This window comes from Malaclemys terrapin, chromosome 8 (genome assembly GCF_027887155.1).
Source record: "Malaclemys terrapin pileata isolate rMalTer1 chromosome 8, rMalTer1.hap1, whole genome shotgun sequence".
NCBI lineage: Eukaryota > Metazoa > Chordata > Testudines > Emydidae > Malaclemys > Malaclemys terrapin.
In genome coordinates, this window is record NC_071512.1 from 96,955,541 (window position 1) to 96,971,883 (window position 16,343).

A 16,343-nucleotide genomic window follows, 5' to 3' on the forward strand; every position below is an offset into this window, starting at 1 on the left:
CTGGATACCCCACTGACCAGCAGCGGCAGCAACCGCTGTTAGGGCCCCGGGCTGGAACGCAGTGGAGTGGGTGGGCCTGCGTTCCCCCCTGCCACCCTCCGTACGGGTGGCAGGCTTCCCCCTCACCCAACGCTCGGCTACAGAAGCCTGGGCCTTGAACTATTTGCCTGCTCAGCCCCTGCAACAAGGGCCTGAGCTTAACTGTGTTTGCCCCGCCCTGATCCAGGGCCTGGGCTCTGAACTATTTGCTCGCTCAGCTCCCTGCAACAAGGGCCTGAGCTAACTGTGTTTGCCCCGCCCTGATCCAGGGCCTGGGCTCTGAACTATTTGCTCGCTCAGCTCCCTGCAACAAGGGCCTGAGTTAACTGTGTTTGCCCCGCCCTGATCCAGGGCCTGGCCTCTGAACTATTTGCTCGCTCAGCCCCTGCAAACAAGGGCCTGAGCTTAACTGTGTTTGCCCCGCCCTGATCCAGGGCCTGGGCTTTGAACTGTTTGCTCGCTCAGCCCCTGCAACAAGGGCCTGAGCCTAACTGTGTTTGCCCCGCCCTGATCCAGGGCCTGGGCTTTGAACTATTTACCCGCTCAGCCCCTGCCATAAGGACCTGAGCCTAACTGTGTTTGCCCCGCCCTGATCCAGGGCCTGGGCTCTGAACTATTTGCCCGCTCAGCCCAGCAAGCAAGGGTCTGAGCTAACTGTGTTTGCCCCGCCCTGATCCAGGGCCTGGGCTCCTGAGCTTTAACTGTGGTTGCTCCGACTCTGCACCAAAGAGCCGGAGTTTCAGGACTAACTGACTGCTTATTCCCAGAGTAGTGAGTCGGTGTGGCTCCCCTCCTGCCCGGAAGGGTCGAGCCCCGGCTAGGACCTACTACAAGCCCACAAAGATTGGTTCTAGTTAAACACAATCCTACTTTGTTCTGTTAGCCATGACCGGGATCACAGGTTCATACTGAACAAAAAATATTGACGGGGACTTCACTGAAGAAAGGGCCTTAGTTCTATTCCTTTTATACAATAAAGGCCTTTGTCCCCGGCACACATTGAAACTGATCCTGAGTTTTCATATAGCTCAGGCAAACCCTGCTTCAAAGAAATCCCATCCAACACTGTGAAGAGATTGACATTGCAAAGAGGTTTGTTTATTGGTGTGAACCTGTGCCCTCCCCCTATCCAGCAACAGATTGAGTCAAACAGCTTCTGTACAGGCTTGTGAACTGCAGATAAACTTGGGAAACATATGTGAGGGATTGAACTCCTGTTTAGAAATTTGACTTTCCCAAATGACAACTTGCTGAAATAAAATGTGAAGAGTAGGCCCTTTGAAGAACTAATTACACTGCTATTTGAGAGGGGGGAAAAAACAAAACCTGATTGCCACACAGAGATGTTTAAACAATACACATAGAGGGGGAGTTCTTCCTTAGGACTTTTAAAGCAACAGGGAACCGTTTTTCAGTTACTTATTAGCTGAAAGGATGCTTGTTGGGAATTTGCATACAGACCACTCTGTACAGTGGAATCCTTTTAAAGTGAAACATTTTTTGACTGTGTGATATAGACAATATATTTTTGTATAACGACCCTTCCCTATTTCATAGGGGTGTTGTGAGGCTTAACTCACTAAACGGTTAAAGGGCTTTGGAAGCACTATAAGAGTGCAAAGTATTATTATTAGAACCGCATGAACAACTGCAAAAATATCCACAAATATTAGCTGACATGCAACATTGGATTGCCTTTGACTGTAATTGCACCTCTCGTGTGTACATTGGGCCATAATTATTGGCTGCAGAGACCCATAGGCATTACGGCGGTGTAGATGTGGGAAGCACTGCTTAGGCATGTATAAACCTATGTAGGGCAGGTACCTTGGGGTTCAGGCATGTAGGGGTCTCTACTTACCTAAGACATGCCTCACCATCTACACTACTAATTATACCTGTGCTAGCTGGACGTGCAGTCTACCCCGTAAGTGTAGACATAGCCATAGCGGTCCCCCCGGATAGAGTTATTCCTGATTTTCACCAGTGTATACGACAAGAGGCGAGTGAGGCCACTTTAATTGCTATGGAGATGGTATTCTCTGAAAACTCGATCTTACAAACTGCAGATCTTCCTCAGCTCCGGCTGAGCTGATGGGTCTTGGCACTTCTCAGGAGGGGCTTGGTATCACCAGGCATGATCCAGCCTTAAATCAGTAAAGTGCATAAATAACTACCTTAAAAATAAGACATCCATTGTTTGTCTTCCTGTGGTGAGCTCTCACTTTGGTCACTAGCTTGTCCATGTGGCAGAGTCTTTTCTGCTTCTTGGATGACCTATGGTTTTGCCTGCTGCCTGTGTTGTAGATATTTGTGCAATCCAATTTTGTGCATTAGATTATTTGAATTCTAGCTACCAGTGTGCAAGAAAAGCCCTATATTGCACCATAATCACTAGTGTGTGACAGAATGAGCTGGACATGCCTTGAAAAAGCAATATTATGGGTAGACATAGACACAGTATCCACTATCACAGCTACTCAAGAGGCAGCTTGAGCCAGTGGATAGCGTACTGGATTGAGACTCAGAAAACAGGGGTACGATTCCCGGTTCAGCCAGTGACCTGGTATAAGACCTTGAACAAGTCACTTTGGCTCTCTGTGCCCATGTTACCTCTGCCACTCTTTGTCTATTTAGATTGCAAGCCCTTTGGGGAAAAGACTGTCTCTTAGTACTTGTATGTACAGCACCTAGCACAACGGGTATCTTAGTTTGAGTCTCTAGTTGCTATCATAATATAAATTGTATTAGAGTATACAGTGTATTATATTACACACCAGTTATATGTATGTGCTTATATATTGATTAGTATGTCTGCTTTCATAGTTTCCAACAAAACCTTTCATAAAGAATTATAAACATAATGTATTGCCCCACTTCAAGAAGGATAAGGCAAGGACGTAGGGTAGCTTTAAGGTGGTATTTGGAAGAAAGGGTCAGTAAAAATCAATTTCCACATGGCTTAGTTATAGATCTTTTTTATTTACTGACCCTAATATTATTGTAGTCCTTTGTTTAAAAAATCCACAAAACATTTTAAAGATCAATAAAAGCAAAGACAAATGCTAAAAAATCCATTCTTCTTTCCCCTGGTTCTAAACCAGACACACACAGAGCGAAAAGTTAGGTGGAAGAAAATTCATAGCAGCTGTGCAAATAAAATAAAATAGCATAGTGATTTTTGTTGACCGTGATTCTGAACATCTTGATATCTGTGCTTACTTAGTGGGAGCCCAAGGCAAACTACGGGAAGGGAGTAGAGATATTGAACCAGAGGACACAACTGCGGGCAGGTTGTGCATCTCCTATGAAAATGTAAACTAGAACAAGAGTACACAAGATGAACTCCCCGGGGGAAGGGGGAGGTTTTTATTCCACCAGATCTTGTTTAATTAGGGCGTGGGATGCAGTATTGGGCTAAACCTATATTATTTCAGCAGACAGTTATTAACACAGTATCACATTCTACGTATTCTGTCTCCTAATTCAATCTTCAGCTGCTTTGTTACACTTCCTTTTTTTCCTTTGCAGTGGGTGACATTCACTGATGGGCAGAGGCCCACCACAAGATTGATGAACCACTTCAGTCCCATGTAAGCCCTATTTGGAAGGCTTAAGTGGTGAAGAGGCCAGTCAGGGCTTTCTGTAGTGTTGAATTTCACCCTAGACTATTTGCAGAAAGAAAACGTAAAAGGGGGAATCTGAACCAGACATGCCAAACCCTCAAAAAAAAAAAAATGCAGAAACTGGGCTTGTTTTTGGCTTAATTGGCTTGTGAGTTGCTTATTGGCTAGTTTTTAGCTTGTAGCTTGTTGCTTTTTTTTTTTTTATCAGCTCCCGGCAAGCAGGGGCAAGGGGCAAGCAGGGGCAAGGACAGGAGAGAGTCAGGGGTGCACACCAGCCCACCACAGTCCTGGACTGCACGCCGGGGGGATCTAGTCACATAGAGTGTTGGGGTTCTTAGGGATTGGCTTGTTTTGGCCTTGTTTTGAAATGCGATTAGCTTGATTTTGGGTTTATTGTGAAAGTTGGGGTGCTTATTTACCACGTGAAAGTTGGCAACTGTGATCTGAACACAGCCAAAGCAGATTTCTTCAAAAATTCGAACCATCATTGTGGACAATGTTTGGAGTAGAGCTGTTAAAAAATACCATCAAAACTGGGAGGGTTTGAATGGAAAATTTTCTGGCCTGTTCTGGTTTGGAGTAAGTGGGAAACTGAGTCACAAGCCCACCCCATTTAGGTTTAAGCAGATTTAATCTTTATTTCTACAATTTCAGACAGAATTATTGTTATAATGCCTGGACACACATTTAAGCCAGACACATAATAACAGACAAGACAGAATAGGTAAATGGGCCCAAGTTACTGCATTCCAGGGTATCGGCAAGTTCTTTCACCTTCCATGATAGCTGTCACCTCCCTTGATCTCCTGGTCTGGTCCTTTCGTCCTGTTCTTTAATTTCTGGTCTGGTGCTTTTCCAGTTTTGGGACCTGTAGAATGTGAACAGTCATGAACAGTGCCACCTAGTGGTCAGACATAAGGGTGGTGAGTCGTCTCCCCACTGAAACACAGTCCTGTCTTTCAACCCCCTTCCGCCCCCCCCCCCAAGGGTTTCCAGTCCTTCCCTTTTAGCACAGAGACTTTGGGGTCTGGACCTTTGAACTCCAGGTCTTCTCCAGCTGGGTTCTCACCCAAGGTGAAGGCTCCTATTGTTGTTACATCTTCTTGGAGTGGATAGGGGAGCCGGGCTCGCTTTCTCTACTGGGCTCCAGTCCAGGGCCCAGTGGTGGGCAGCTACACTCTGCACCTTGGGGTGCCAAGCAGTCACCCCCCAGACCACTTCCTACCCAGTCTTCTTTAACTTCACTGAGTAAATCTAAGAATCTTCACTCGAGCCTCTGGCCTGCACACTCAGTCACCTGACTCTCCTTTGTAGGTTTGCCCAGCTCTGTGCTGTCAGGTCCCAGGCAATGAGCTCCTGGCAGTACTTCCCATCAGAACCACCACTTGTTCCCTTCCACTACCTGCCTCTGAGCCACTCTGCTCCCCTTTTTAAGCCCCACCTCCAGCTTGTGCAGGCTTTTCAGGTTAACCCCTCGCTTTCCAGTGTGGGATTTGTATACTCCATCACAGGCCCATATTCACTAGGATTCTCATACATTATCACATGCCCCATTACTCAACTTTTCTCCAGTCAGATGACCCACTGATTTTTATGTAACCCCGACATTACACATGCACAAGCTTTGCATAACTTCTACATTTTTCTGGCTGGGTTTGCAGCTTCTGGGCCAAGACAACCTGGGTCACTCTGTTTCTGAGCTTCTCAAAAAAAAAAAAAAAAAAAGGGAGGGCAGTTATTTGTCAAATGACAAATAACTAGCTTACGGCTTCCAACATGACACATTATTTACCTTGTCTACAAAAACATTATTTTAAACAAAGCAGCAATTTATGTCAAAGGACACTTGGCAAAAACACACTCATGCCATGCCCATGTGTATTCTTATCTATATTTATGACCTATCCATAATTACAACTTATTAAAATATAGCTAGCAAATCCTTTAATGTTATCATTAGCCATACCTCAATTTTATATTTCAACGTTATAAGTCAGTACTGTATATGTGTATTATCCTCCCCCTTAATCTATTAGAAAGGTTTTGGAGAGCACGCTATGGGTTCTTTAATGTCAACATTTCTTATCTTCTACAAATACAGATTTGTCAGGAGATTTTTACATTACTCAAAGTCCAAAAACTTTGTACTTCTATATTGCCAAATCTTGTCAGTGTTTTTCCTGTTACAAATGTTGAGGTGCTTTGGTTTTTGGGCCTTGGTATTTAGTTGTTTTTAGTGGTACCCCAACAATCTCTTATGATGATCTGGAACAGGGGTTCTCAACTGTTTTCTTTCTGAGGGCTCCCTCCCCAACATGATATAAAAAGTCCATGGCCCACTTTTGCCACAACAACTGGTTTTCTGTATATAAAAGCCTGGGCCAGTGTTAGGGGGTAGCAAGCAGGGCAGTTGCCTGGGGCCCCACACCACAGGGGTCCCCACGAAGCTAAGTTGCTTAGGTTTCGGCTTCAACCCCAGGTGGCAGAACTTGGGGCCCTGGGCTGAAGCCCCGCATAGCGCGGCTTCGGCTTTCTTACTTGGGCCCCAGGAAGACTAACACTGGTCCTGCTTGCCGGACCCCCTGAAACCTGCTCACAGCCCCCCAAGGGGCCCCGGTCCTCTGCTTGAGAACCACTGATCTGGAATCTTCCTGCCACATCTCAGCAAAAAGAGGATGGTTCTCTTTCTTTCACATCAAATCCCCAGGCAAAACTGCCTGCACTGATTCTCACAGCTCTGATCTCTCTCATTATTCTGCAGTTGTGCTAAGGGGCTGACTCCTCAGCTGGTGTGAATGGGCATAGCTCTGTTGAAGTCAATGGAACTACATAGATTTAGATCATCTTAGGCTCTAGCTGCATTGACTGGTATGACTAGGAGTTCTGTGCTCACATGGGCAGCTGTTCGGGCAAGAGGAGTCAGATTCTCAGCATGTGTAAACGGGTGAAGTTTCATGGACTTCAATGGCAATATTCTGATTTACATTAACCGAGGACGTGGCCTGTAATGTAGATTGAGGAATTTTGCCCTGTTATTTCCTTATCTATTCCCCCGCAATAAAATCCTATTCATTAAAAATATAGAGTTTTATTAATGCTTTCCCCCATTTTGCATTCTTTTTGGAAAATATTGCTGATAAAAATTTCTTATTTGGATGCTTAATAACCAGCCCACGTCCTCCCAGTCTGGGTCACCATGAAAAGCGCATGTTCTTTAAAGAAAACCTCATGTGATGCATTAGGAGTGGAACAGGCTCTATATGAACTGCTACTGCTGGGTACTCTGACCTCTGGATGCCATAGAGCAAATGACAGAGCCATCCTTCCCATTTTAATAACTGTAAGAAAACACATTAGAAAAGGACTTCCGAAGTATAAGTGCTTCTGTTTTGAACATCTGGAAAATCTGAAGTTATGTGAAGATCAACATGCACAAAGCACAGGCACGCTGCCCTGAATTCATATTACGGATGGACATGTTCCCGTGTAACATGCCATTTACTAAGAGATCCAGCAGGAATTAAATAAGAAAAAAAAATGCTATTGTGCTTTGAACAATCAGATGGCGATGAAAATACTTGTTTTGCACGAGGGTGGTAAACCATTTGTCTCCACAACAAATCCTTTTGCCAAAGAGCACTCACAAAATGCAACAGTTCAGAAATGATAATGGGTGTAGTGCGCTGCCAGCGTAAATGATCATCTGTACATTTTTGGGGGTGTTTGACTGAGGAGAGGACAAAATAGGCCACAACAGCTGGTTTCACAGTGCACGTAAATAAAAGGGATAGCTGTAAAAACACCCACAAAACACAAGAGGGTTCAGAAAATTCTCAGGCTTTTAAAATATTTTTTCCCTTCTGCAGTGTGGATAATGCTCAGCAAAGCTGCTGGATTGATGGCCCTGGAAACTGAATTTCTCTATTTAGCCAAAGGCCAGAAAAAAGCAGTTAGCAACAAGGGAACGGTTGCCCCATGCTGCTTAAGGGGGAGGGATAGCTCAGTGGTTTGGCCTCCTTAAACCCAGGGTTGTGAGTTCAATCCTTGAGGGGGCTGCTTGGGGATCTGGGGCAAAATCAGTACTTGGTTCTGCTAGTGAAGGCAGGGAGCTGGACTCAATGACCTTTCAAGGTCCCTTCCAGTTCTAGGAAATGGGATATCTCCATTAATTTTTATTTCAATTTCAGCCACTTGAATCTGACTGGAATAGGGGTGAAAGCATATTTCAGTCTTCAAGTCCCTTTGCTCTAAGGCCGATCTGGAGGCTGTAGTCCAGTGGTTCGCAAAATTTTGTACTGGTGACCCCTTTCACATAGGAAGCCTCTGAGTGTGACCCCCCCTAATAAATTAAAAACACTTTTTAATATATTTAACACCATTATAAATGCTGGAGGCAAAGCACGGTTTGGGGTGGAGGCTGACAGCTCATGACCCCCCCCATGTAATAACCTCACGACCCCCACAGGAGTCCCGACCCCCAGTTTGAGAATCCTTGCTGTAGAAGAAGCTGATTTACATCTCCCTTCTTCTGGAGCTGGTGGAGCCTAAAGAGGCAACACGCTAACACCTCCGCTGTGGAGGATGAGGGATATCTCTTTCCACTTTTCAACATTCCACTCCAGTCAGCCCTGGAGCAGCATTAGTGTCCAATCCTGAAGTGATTGCTATTATTTAATATTGTGGTTGTGATAGAGGCCTCAATCATATGGGCATCCCCATTTTTCTAGGTGCTGTTTACTGTTTAACAGACAAGACATAAAAAGTGGAGGAGATGAACAAGTGGGTGGGGGAGTTGAGGGAGGTTTGGATGGGGGTAAAATATAGAAGGGTCATATCAATGTGATCAGAATATGATTTCCTTTGTCACCACAAAGCAGTCTGAGTGTGACAGCTGCCACCTTGGCCAACATATCAGGGATTGAACCAGAGCATGAACTACTACAGCTTGAATAAAACAACAGAGGCTCCATAGGTGGGGCTGTACAGACTCATATTCTCTGTGGATCAGGCATAGAGGGGGACTGGTGACATGCTCACCAGTGGATTACATAAATCAAGGGCTTGACTGCGTTTTTCTAGAAGTGACTTCATTTGGCATGAGATATCTGATATCTGATTTTATTTTTTCTCCCTCAAGTTTTCTTGTACTAGACAACGTATTTGCAGCTGCAATGTGCTGAAGATTCCCTGTGCACAGCAGGGTTTCTCCTGAGAGGCTCCAGTTAGCCCTTTCAAAAGTCTGCATTGTAATGTTCTGTACTTTGCTTTTCTGCCACATCACTGACAAATTGAGTCCCTGAGTTTTGAGTATCACCAGAATGACTATCGGGCAAAAAGTACAGCCAAGTTAACAAGAGCAATTTGCTAGCCATTGATTTATTTCCATCCTTGACCTTCGTGTGGCAGTGCTCCAAACGTTAGCCCACGTACCACTGGAATCTTACATATCATTTCAAAGTCTTTACTCATCATTTATTAAATCATGATCAGCCCAGTTTTCATATGAGTTTCCAACTTTTAGAGGCTAATCCTGCTCACATTGTAGTGAATGGAGAGTTTTGCAATTAACTTCCTCAAGAGAAGGATTGGATCTTAAAATACTAAGGGTGCCTCCAAATTACTCATTTTAGAGTGCTAGCAATGCTGCATATGGAAAACTATTTTTCATTTCTTTTCAGTTATTATTTTTGAAGGAGGAACATATCAGTCTGGCACTGGTGAACTATCATGATTTAATAGTTTGTTTATCTCTCAGCAGAAGAGCGTCTTGCTGCTATTTGAACTGAGAAATCCAGTCCTGTCCTCTTTTCCTGTCCCTCTTGCTAATAAATGCCCAGTTCTGTTCTAGTCTGACTTGTTGACCATGCAAGTGCCATTGAAGTCAATGGGGCTAAATGCATGAATGAATAGGGGATACTCACGGGACTAAAGATGTTCTTCGTGTATATATGGTAGCAATCAATTCTGCGCACAGATCGAAGTATGAAGTTAAACTGCTCTTTTCTGGTTCAGTGCTAAGCAGTTGTTTTAAATTGTATAACGAATACAGCACCTAAAAATGATTTAGGCCCCAGTCCTCAGTTGTGACGGTCTGCGTTGTGCCACTCCTCTGACACAAGGCAGCCCGAAAACTGGTATATCTGTCCATGGGAGGATCACTCTAGTGCAGGGAAATCCTCCAGTGGTGTACAGCCAGCACAACAACTCCACACACACCGTGTGGCCAGAATAAAGCATGACTACAAAGGAAAAGGGATGCGGTTAGGGCTTCCCCATGATCCAGTGACCCCCAGCAGTCACAAGAGAGACATTGGCAGCTGCTATAAATTAGAACAGCCTTCAGGCCCAGCGCGCAGCCCTCCCAGGATGCAAGTTAACATAAATGAGGATCAAAGCCAGTTTTGCACCACCCAGCCCAGCCTCTCGAGTTGCACAGTGAGCTCTTTACCTACAGCTGAGGATCAAGCTCTTAAACATTTAAAAATCAGTGCGTGAATACTTGGATTTATTTCTGGGGTTACTCATTCTAGAATTCTGTGGTCGAGAAGTAGCATTACACTGCACCACATTCAATTCTGGGGGAGAGCAATTTTCACTTTGCATAAGAAAATAGCCTTTTAATACCACGTAATAAAAAGTTGCATGAGAAAAGTTATATCTGAATGGTGCTCAGACTGCAAAATAGTATTAACGGTGTCCTCCAGTGCCCCGGACTACACCTCTGCACGTGCTACATGCACTCACACAATTAGGGGTGCTAGAGTACTCAGCAGCTCTGCTTTAAACTCTAGAACCAGCCCCTTCTATTGGTTAAATGGGGGCCAGCTGCATTGAATGAAATGCGAATTGCACCTGTAGAATGGAGAGAGCATTTGGCCTTCAGGGTCTAATTCCGTATTGATTCATGCCATGCAAACCTAGTGGTGTTGCATGAGGTGTGAGTCAGTGCAGATGTGGGCTTCAAATTCTTCTGCAGCTCAGTTGCAGCATTTTAGGTGTTATTAAACAATGAGAACATGTTCACCTTATTATTGTGGTTTTTTTGTGGGGGTGTATAATAAGTGTCATTGTATAACAGGGAAAGTTATTAGGGGCTGATCCTGTGAGGTGTTCAGTGCATACCACTTCCACTGACTTTAAAGCCCCAACACACACAACTGGCTCAATGTGACTTCAACGGGAGTATAGGGCTGTCTGAACCTTGGCCCTACGAGAACCATAAAACATACTTCAAGGGTATCCTTGGCAGTAGAAGCCCCGAAAGCACCAAGTTAAATGGAAACCTCAAATTCAGAACCAGACATCTTAGAGTTAACTAGGAAATTAATTTAAAAGAATGAAAATGAATAATATTCCCCAAGCCCAGCAACATAAATGGAAAAAGTCCAATGTTTCCCTGAAGGTCTGAGAGTCAACAGCCTCTTCCACTGCAAGCATTAAAGATGTCTCTTCAAACAATAAAAAATGTGTATTTTGGAGCTTGAGGGAAGTCTGCCCTCAAGAATCTCTTTGTCCATCTGCCCAAAATTCTCAGCATCGGCTATAGCATATGAAATATTGAAGACTTTATGGGGTCCTCTAGCCAACATATTCCCTCATTCTAACCCCAAGGATTCTTTTCCGTATTAGAATATAATCTTCCATGCTTTGGCCACTTTCCTTCTCATCATATATAACTAGAACAGATGATCTCTCATTAAATTATTTGAGAAATGCATGTTAGGATACAGCTGTCCGGAATACAGAAGCTCTGTCCTTCCCAGGGTACTTATTTCAAGTGTGATCTACAATGTCCAGAGTGTGAGACACTGTAATAGAAAATGAGGATGGGCTTCACAATCCAGCAGATCCATGTTGTTTTGCATATGTAACATGTTACTCATCTGTGCTATGTCCCACTCAATTGACTGGTTCACACAGAGGATAACAGCCTACTACTGCTAGCAGCTCATAGAGTTATTTCTTTAGCTCAAGTGGTAGAGGCCCATGCTTTTAGTGCTGAAAGTTTCAGATTCAGATCCTGATGATGACCCAGGAGATGGATTGTTAAACATTCAAAACCCCAGAGCAATATGGCTCCCTTATGATACCAGGCAAGTTCATTCTGACATTACAAGCTCGCATACCTGTGGCCCTCAGTGTGAAGTTAGGTTGGCTTTATGTTTAAATAATAATGACCAAAGTGGAGAATATTCTCTGTCAATAGCTAGATGAAGTTGTCATTGGTGTTATAAAACTAAAATGATGAAAAATCCCCAACCCTGACACTTTTCTATGGGTGATACTGTTTTGGATGGAACAGAAGACACATTACAAAGGAATTTACAAAGGAAAAGAGTATCATTATCCCCTTTTTACAGATGGCAAAATAGAGGCACAGAGTGATAAGTGACTCGGACACGTTTTGCTAGAAAATTAGGCCCTGATCAAGCAAAGCATTTAAGCATGTTTATAACCATAAATACTGAACAGTCCCAGTGAAGACTCACCCATGTATTTAAAGATAGAATATGCTTAAGTGCTTTATTGGATCAGGCCCTTAATGCTGAGTGTATTAGACAATTAAGCTGCTCAAATCCATTCAGTATGTAACGATCCTTTACAGGTGCAGTATGCGCTAATAACAATTCATAGAAAGAACGCTTCCATTTCATAACTTTAAAGAGACAACTGAATTGCTTTAAAAATATGTACAGCATGAATTCCTGGAAGGGGTGGGGAGCCGAGAGTGAGAATTAAAAAACTGAGGCCCCTGGGGAGATTTTCAAAGACACAGGTTAGGTACCCTACTGCCTATTGAGAGCGGCAATGTCACCTAGTGGATAGAGAAGTAGACTGGGACTCGGGACACTTGGGTTTAATTTCTGGCCTTGCCACTGGCTTGTTTGGGCAACTTGCTTTACCACTCTGTGCTTCAGGTTCCCCATCTGTAAAATGGAGATAATGATACTCATTTCTTTTGTAAAATGGTCTGAGATCTACTGATTAAAAATGCTATATAAGAGCTAGGTGTGATGATGATGATGAAAATGTTAATGGGAGTCGGGTACCTTCCTCCCATATCTGCCTTTGAAAATTTCCCCCAAACCCAGAGGCTCATAGCATTCCCAAAACAGCAGCAAATTATATACTAACAAAGAGAGAAGGACTAAAAGTAAGGCAGTTTTCAGGCCTGGTATGAAACACGCACATCTCTTGTTTTCCTGCGGGCTGGGCAATGTCAGAAGTTTTTGTCTACACTGTCCTTCCCTTATGGGGAGTGGGATAGCTCAGTGGTTTTAGCAGTGGCCTGCTAAACCCAGGGTTGTAAATTCAATCCTTGAGGGGGCCACTTAGAGATCTGGGGCAAAATCAGTACTTGATCCTGCTAGTGAAGGCAGAGGGCTGGACTCGATGACCTTTCAAGGTCCCTTCCAGCTCTAGGAGATGGGATATCTCCATTAATTAATTAAAGAACTGAGGCCCCAGCACTGAGCCAGCTGTGTGGTCAGTACGAGTGTGGAAAAAGTGAAGGTTGCAACTGCTGGGTGCAGGAAAATGAAGCATATTAGACACAGAAGCTGGGGCTTCGAGATGTTGCCCAGGGTCAGAGAGGCAACACAAGGCACTTATGTGATGCCTAGTTCTTGTGCTGTACCTCTGCACAGGGGTGAATTTCACCCTCAAGCTATGTGGTCCAGGCCAGGTCTGTACTACTGTTTCATAGAGGGCATGCAGAGTAATGGAAAAGGGGGCAGGTGACACATATTCAAACTGTGGTTGTCTACAGTGCCATTCTACAGTGCTCTTGTGTGATCCTAAATTGCAGGGGTGTGGTCTGGGTGACTATGAGGCCTGGTCTACACTGGGGGGTTGGGAGGCATCGATCTAAGATAGGCAACTTCAGCTACGTGAATAACGTAGCTGAAGTCGATGTACTTAGATCTATTCACTGCGGTGAGTCGACTGCTGCCACTCCCCCATCGACTCCGCTTGCGCCTCTCGTGGTGGTGGAGTACAGGAGTCGATGGGAGAGTGCTCGGGGGTCGATCTATCGCGTCTAGACTAGATCCAGATCAATCCGGCGGGTAGTATAGACATACCCTGAGGAGGAAGGGAAGTAGACCATACAAATGGCAGGCGAGGCATCCACCGGACAATGTTTCGATTAAGATGTGGTTCCTATGATGAAAAGTTTGATCACCCTGCACCATACCCATGTGACATGACGTCCTATGTGCCAGGGGCAAATGGGATATACAGGGTCCCAGTTATAGGACAATAGCAGGTGGTTGGATTGTTCAAACTGCCCAAAACTAGTCCCTTGCATAGCCATTGGTCATAGTAGATACTGTGTGACATAGCTACATGTCAACTTTCCCCTCTTCTGCCTTAGCTGGCCCAGGGCTTGAATGTTATTCTCCTAGCCATCTTGTTTGGGAATTTAAGCCACACTGGATATAGCTACATGCAAAAAACCCCTGTAGCAGCAAGTCTCAGAGCCCGGCTCAACTGACTCGGGCTAGCAGGGCTCTGGCTGCAAGGGTAAAAATAGCATGCAGACATTGGGCTTGAGCCTGGGCTCTAAGACACCTTCCTCACAGAGCATCAGAGTCAGTTGAGCTGGGCTCAGAAATGCGCTGCTGCCTGTTTGCTGTGAAGATGTACCCATGGTCCTTTCATGGGCATGGTACACCTCTACCTCGATATAACGCTGTCCTCGGGAGCCAAAAAATCTTACTGCGTTATAGGTGAAACCATGTTATATCGAACTTGGTTTGATCCGCCGGAGTGCGCAGCCCCGCCCCCCCGGAGTGCTGCTTTACCGCGTTATATCCGAATTCGTGCTATCTCGGGTTGCGTTATATCGGGGTAGAGATGTATATTCTGTCTGCTACCAGCCACTCCTGGCTAAGTATTGAGCATGGAAGCCAACACATGATTGCAAACAAGTGAGGCTCCCAACTGCACGGTTGGTGAATTTTTGGCACAGCTCTTCTCACGGGGCACAATATTGCACCCTAGCGGAGGACTGGGCTCAGCATCATTAATTGGAGAGAAAGACAGTAGAAGAAAAGATGTGTCTGATGAGAAAAGCAAGATTACAGAGTAGAATGCTTTGCCTGTCCTCGTTTTAATGTTATTGATCTAAACCAGAGACACAATCTCCACTGCGGAAGTTTATTAACCTAATCCCTGTTTGCTGGTGGGAATGGCATGCTGAGCTTTTCCGTCAGCCTAGTACTTGGGAGTGGAAGCATGGCATACTACTGCAGTTTATCTTGTGGTGAACTAATGACTCCAAAGAGACTGCTTTACCAAGGGGTTAGCAAACTTCACAGTTGTCTGCTATGTTTTACTGGAAGTTACAGAAACTATTCAAACATCTGTCTAGATAAGTAAACAAATAGAGCTTTAAACCCTGTTGACGCATATGTTATAGCTGACTCGCTATTTTTGACATGGAGGTAATCAAGGAATTCAAGTTACATTATTGAAGGAATGTGTCAGCTAATAGGATATGCTTTATAAGACAAGTACAACGTGGTGAGTGTGTGAATCCTCATCTAAGTCTCCAGCCCTCTAGGTAGTATTAGTACTTCAATTATGCCCTCCAAAAGAAACTTGTATGGTTTTCTTTTCCAGAGCAAATGGTGGCAGTGTGAATATTTTTAATATATCCTACTCTTCAGCAAAACATAGTAATGGCAACAAGTTCTATGGTATTTTAAATATATCCTAATCGATGTGTCATATCCTTACTCTGTTGTGGGTCAAAAGCAGTGATTCTACAGTTTAATACAATGAGCTTTGGGACAATACACCTTGTGCAAAACAGTAATGTTTAGAATAGTGGAAAGAATTGTACATCCTAGGAACCATTCGGCCTATATCAAAAACTGTCCCCATATCAGGCGCAATAGAACATTTCATCACCGAGGGGAAAATATTCATAATATTTCATCTGAACTACACGTCCCACTAACGTCTATATTCCACAAGTAGGAAAAGTTATTGCCTACATGGGACAATAGATCGTCATATGCACTTTTAAAATATAGTCACTGCAGGTAGCCCCTTTGAAGACAGAGGGGTTGCTCATGTGAGTAAGGGTTTGTAGGATCTGACCCATATATTATGATATATTTAAAATACCACAGCACTGGTTGATGTTGTTGTTGTTTTTTTGCTAGAGAAGAAAATACATTCAAAATATTCACACCACCACCAGTTTCAGTTCCACTATCATTTTAAGAATGTTACAAATTATGCACTAATAATTATGTAGCCACTATTAGTGCAGCATACCACACAAATGAAAGTTTCATGGTGCACATGTATTAGTGTTACAGTTTATTACCTTAGGGCCTAATCCTGCATGGTGCTAAGAACCCTCAACTCCAGTGGGATTTGAGAGCCCTTGGCGACTTATAGAATAAGGCCCATATGTAGTCCGATACTATTATGACATATATGGGGTAGATTTCCAAAGGCACAAAGGGCAGCTGGATGCCCAATTTCTTTGAAAATTAATGGGAACTGGGAGCATAACTACTATGTGTCCCTTTGAAAATTGTCCCTGTGATAGTAATGGCACCTAGATACAATGATGATGGGAATAATAAAAAACTCTAGACCAGACAGACATATGGCCTGCTTGTACCCAGGCCTTGTGCAGGAACACAGAGGAGTGGGGAA

At 44.1% G+C, this 16,343-nt stretch overlaps 2 long non-coding RNA genes across 2 annotated transcripts in view; one reads left to right on the forward strand and one right to left on the reverse strand.

Moving 5' to 3' along the window:
- LOC128841472 (uncharacterized) overlaps positions 1-16,343 on the forward strand; it is a 61,103-nt gene that overhangs the window by 19,774 nt on the left and 24,986 nt on the right. The window lies entirely within an intron of this gene.
- LOC128841473 (uncharacterized) overlaps positions 4,306-16,343 on the reverse strand; it is a 152,130-nt gene continuing 140,092 nt past the window's right edge. The window contains exon 3 of the long non-coding RNA XR_008445848.1: positions 4,306-4,533. This is a non-coding gene — a long non-coding RNA (uncharacterized LOC128841473). The remainder of the gene's footprint in view (positions 4,534-16,343) is intronic.